The sequence below is a fragment of the Periplaneta americana genome, chromosome 12, assembly GCF_040183065.1.
Source record: "Periplaneta americana isolate PAMFEO1 chromosome 12, P.americana_PAMFEO1_priV1, whole genome shotgun sequence".
Lineage (NCBI taxonomy): Eukaryota > Metazoa > Arthropoda > Insecta > Blattodea > Blattidae > Periplaneta > Periplaneta americana.
Genome location: NC_091128.1, coordinates 15955674 through 15960951, shown reverse-complemented (window position 1 = coordinate 15960951; position 5278 = coordinate 15955674). Strand labels below are relative to the sequence as shown.

General features: G+C 32.5%; 1 long non-coding RNA gene across 1 annotated transcript; it reads right to left on the bottom strand.

The window, feature by feature from the left end:
* Positions 1-797: 797 nt before the first annotated feature.
* On the bottom strand, positions 798-4811 carry LOC138710189 (uncharacterized). Its single transcript, XR_011335149.1, has 3 exons — positions 4475-4811; positions 3305-3425; positions 798-2614 (listed from the first exon to the last, which is right to left on the bottom strand). It is a non-coding gene; the product is annotated as an uncharacterized lncRNA (long non-coding RNA).
* Between the last annotated feature and the right edge of the window lie 467 nt (positions 4812-5278).

Here is a 5278-nt window from a genome sequence, read left to right as displayed (position 1 = left end):
ATACCATAAATGTTTTCAGAACGGGATATCTCATGAAGTAGAGTAGTAGAGGTAGGAAATGGACTGTGAAATTGGAAATGATTTAGACATGACCAAGCAAATCTGTTATGTTGGAATGTATCTGATTTATTTATTAACAATATTTCATTTTGTACATAAACACAAAGATCTTTATTGAAATTAACTGTTTGATGTTTTACTGTAATAGAGAAAAGATCGTGAGCTCACGATAGGTACTATTATATAATATTAACAACATAGTAGTAAATGTTACACAAAGAAAAAAATCATACCTAAACATTCTTAACACTCTACATATTTATTAATGAAGTAATCTCTGCTCTTTGAAGTCAGCTAACCGCTTAATTTTCTGATATTTTCAGATATACTACCATTAGTTATTGTGTTGTAAGGAAAATAATTTCAAATCACCCTTAGTAGAAATTGGAGTCTACAATGCTGTGTTCTTATTGTCTCCAAATAAGTAGCTATAATGTGTAAAGTCTTCTGGTTACATTGAAGGCAATCATGCACAAATATTTTTTTTAAGATTAACACTTAATGACATTATGTCAGTTTGTTCATGAACTTCTACATTACATTTTGGACTATATGTGGGGAATATTGGAAAATATTGTATTCACTAGTGTAACTTTGTGTTCAAACATTACGAACATTAGTGTTGTAGTTAGTTAATTTAAGTTCCATTTCTCTGAGAAACACAAATATAACAAATTGAAGAAATAAAATCATACACAGTACGTGATAAACATAAAATTAAGACAATGAAAATTAATATTTAATGACATTATGCCAGTTTGTCTGTAAACTTCAACATGAAATTTTAAGCTGCCTGTGGGGAATATTAGAGAGTAGAGTAAGAGAGTTAATGGGATTATTGCCAAAAACTCAGCATTTGTTGATTTCAGTTAAGTTGTACAGGTTTAAGAAGTCCAACGTATATGTAGCACCTACTACTGTATTTATTTCCTCAATGGCATAATTTGTCATTTAATATGAAAATATTCTAAATGCTAGTGCAGAATACAATAACTTTATGTTCCAACATTGCGATTATGGTAAATAGAGTCTACAGTACATTTCACAGGCTTTGTTGAAATATGCCAACAACATCGGTCCTGTGTTTGATATTATGATGTTATTTCAAGAAAAAAAAATTATTATTGCCTTGAGTTACTTCGTATTGTAGTTAATTTAGGTTCCTTTTGTTTGAGAAAAATACCAAATCATAACAAGAAACATAATGTAACAAAAATACAAGAACAATACAAAATAGCAATAAATAGCAACTAAAATTAAACATGCAAAATCTTAAATCAAAAATACACAAAGAAAACATACTCATTTGGCCACAATACCACAGTATCAGTAAATGTGCACATCACTTTTCTGCATCCAGTTTCACAAACACATTAGGTGCAAAACTTCTCACATCTGCAGTTCTCGTTGACATGAAGAAGAGGAGTGTCAGCGAAGATAAAGTTGTATATGAAAAGTAATGTTAATATTATTTTACATATACAATCCTGCAGACAATCCTCTGGTTCATGATTTGTACAGGAATGTCCCTGGTTAACAGAATTCAAATGTAAAGCCCTTAATATCTACTTACACAGTACAAGTGAAACAGAATTGTTAGAAAATTATTGAGTATTCCTTGTAAAGCCACTCTTCTACGAAAGTTTGCCTTATATACAAATGATGTTGGGTTTTGTGAGAAAATACTGGATAAGCTAAAATATGCTTGTGACAAAATGAGTGACATAGATGAGCTGTGCTGTCTCATATGCGATGAAATACCACTAAAATCAGCTTGGCTTGTAACAATAATGATGATTTTGTTGATGGATTTCAAAGATTTGAAAAACACTTGTCAGGTAATCCTGCAAATCAGATGCTTGTGTCTATGGTGAGTGGTCTATGTCTTTATTACAAGCAGGTAATGAATTACTTCTTAGCAAATTCTGCTACTCCTGGTATATGTTCAATAGTGCAACACGGACATTAAGCCATTTAGTTGCTGCAGACATTTATTGCTTGTCAACACTGCTTTTAAAGATATTTCATCCCACATAAGGCAACCTACTTTGTCAGTGTGAGTCATCTTACTACAGGCATTCCTTAGTATGTCGAATAATTTGTCACTAAAACCAACATCAGTGATATACTTTCGCAAAACTCTAAGCAATGTAGCCTTAGAAGGGAAATTTAATAACTTCCTAATCATTCTATAGGCACTTGGGCTCTGTAAATAAATATTAAGAGCCTTTGCTTTCAATTCCGGTGACCACCGAACTCTCTGTACATACCTTGCATTTGAGGAGAGACAATTTTTTACCAATTCATATAATGGCCCGGGAACCTTCTTCCTTAAAGTTGCAAGGGCAATGTCAATCTTCAGATCTCTCTGTGTGGTCTTGAGGACTCTTCCTCTCAGATGATGCAGTTGTACTCGAAGACTGCAAATTTTCCTCCTCTTCAGTGTTACTATCGGTGTGGCCGTGGTTTGCATTCTTGGGGGCTCCCCCGGCGCTTCTCACTGCCTCTCCTCTCTTGGGGGGTCACCAGCCTCTCTGGCGGGGGTCCTCTGTTTCTTCCCGTACAAAATAAAACAACCAAAAGGTTACAATTATGAACTGACAGCAAGAGTAAGTAGTCCTGTACCACCAAGGATAGAGGTTACAATTGAAGCGTTGGGCCGAATAATGGTTTATGTTACAATTTTTGCCATTATACTTTATCTTAGAATGTTATCAAGTTATTTCGTTTCAGGAACAGATTTTCGGAAATTCTTTCAAGATGTGCTCACAGCTTGCTTTTGATGTCAGAAAGGAACTGTTTAAAATGTATTACTCTCTTATAGTCAACATTTAAAAACTGTGTTTGTCATTGTGTTCATTATTATTCTGTTCATAATATTACAAACTTCTCCGATGTGTAATATGACTTTCAGTAACATACAATCTATACTTTGCTTAGTGTACAAAACATATTGATGGAATAACGGTGTATGTTGCCCGTCCGATAGTAAATTATTTATGAGTGGAATGACGATGTAACATTTTCGTTCCTCCTGCCCAGTTAGCAGATTGCAATACAGACCATTATTCGCCCCAAAGCTTTAATTATGGGATCTACTTAGCCTGATACTTTACTATTTGTGTGAATGGCTTTTCTTTATGTATTCATTCACAATTTGCAATTACGACAGAATTTATAGGTATAGATATGAAGCACTGAAATTGCATAATATAAAAGGCTTGCAGTTACTTAAGTAAGTTACCTTGACCATTGGAGATAGCTTCAACTTTGCAAGGTATGGCTCCCGAAAGCTGTTGTGCAGTTTGTTGGGCTCTTTAACCATCATATCTTATATGCCCAATGCTTCTAGGCATGCCTTGCATCTGAAAAAAATTGAAATAAAGTGTAAAATAAATATAAATTATGAGCACAGGAAAACCATTTCATGGCACTTAATAAAATCACTTTGAGAACCAAGAAAAATTAAAATAAACTCCTCCAGTCAGCTTCACGTTAAAATACTAATTATCTCATCATTTCTATTGTAGGCCTAATTTTGGTCCAGGAAAAAATTCGTATTTAAAGGCAACATTTGTAAAAATACAATGTAGGCGAAACAAAAAATAAAATAAAATATAGGTGTATAAAATATGTCATAAAATGGTTAACGTATAAGCTACATCATCATAGCTCACAGCAGCTGTTCCCTTTCAATTTATAGGCTATTAGAGTGATTTTATAAAATGCCACGAAGTCACGTTCCTGTGCTTACGGTAATTTCATACACATATACAGTATAGCCTATATAACATTTAATTATATCATAAATAGACTTTTATTATTATTATTATTATTATTATTATTATTGCAATTTATTATTATACATATTACTATTATTTTTATAATAAATGTTATAAATATGTAAAGGTCTCAAGTAATAATACCACGCGGGGAATATTCAAGGAAAGGGTCTATTACTCTATTTTTTTCTATTGGAATATTGAAACTCCGGTACCAAGCTGCACACGACACAACGTGGTTTGCTGCAATTTTATTGGTTATATTCAGTGTTTGAAATAACTTTTTTTTCTCCCGTGTGTGGTGCGCAAAACAGCAAAGTTTCTCCTGCACTGTATAAAAAGCTTCGAAAATAAAAACAAAAAATGCATCTTCTATATATATATATATATATATATATATATATATATATATATATATATATATATATATATATTTTCTATCAATAGAAATAATAATAAAAGTCTGTTAATATGTAACTAGATGTTACAAATTCTGTATATGTGTGTATGAATTAATATATGCTAACCTAACCTATATAATTTAAAATTATGCACGTGGCTAGCAAAATTTACAACTATATCAAATTAGTTATAAGTGATAACATTGCTATATATTGTAAATGAAAACTCACCTCTCACTATCCCAGGTATTTTGAAGAAACATTTCGAGTGGTGACTACTCTTCTTACTTCCGCAGTACGGATATTCGCATTTAATTCGTCCGGCCATCCTTCCCTCGCCTAGGCAAGAAAATTCAATATGTCTTCTTCTTCAGTTCTTGAAATACGGCAAGAAATTGTTCCAGGACTAACAACTTAAACCAAGAGCACGCAAGTTCATTCTCCATTTCCAGGAGTCTAAAATCAGTGACGGAATGTTGGTAAGAGGCGATGTTAGCGCTCATCGTGGCAGTGTCATAGAATTAACAGCGATTAACAGGGAATAGATACGATTGACCCCCTCTCTTCTATTTCTTCTCCTCTTGGCGAGCATACATTGTGAGATTAATGAATGACTGTATTTTGATATTTATTTTTTCAAAAATTGGGCCCCAAAATATTTTTATAAAACTAATCTAGAATTTAAGTTGTTTCAGCAATGATATTTCTACATAAAACAAATGAATATCACGTACCTATTAGGATCAGTGCCAAATTTTTACCATCTTCTCCCTTTCAAATCAATCATTTCTGAATTCAATCCTATTTGCTATTTGCAAGAATGACATAATATATTTGTGAAGTTCTGTATTCATTCTTGAGACAAGATTGTATTTTTGTCTCGATTGGAAAATGCAGAGACCGTAGAAACTAGAAACCCTATTAAGGTTAGACTGATGTGAAATTTCAATATTCTACTTTTAATGTGTAATTTTAAATTGTGTAAATTGAGGTTTTCGAAAATTGCTACTATTATGGCCAGAATTTTTGTCTACA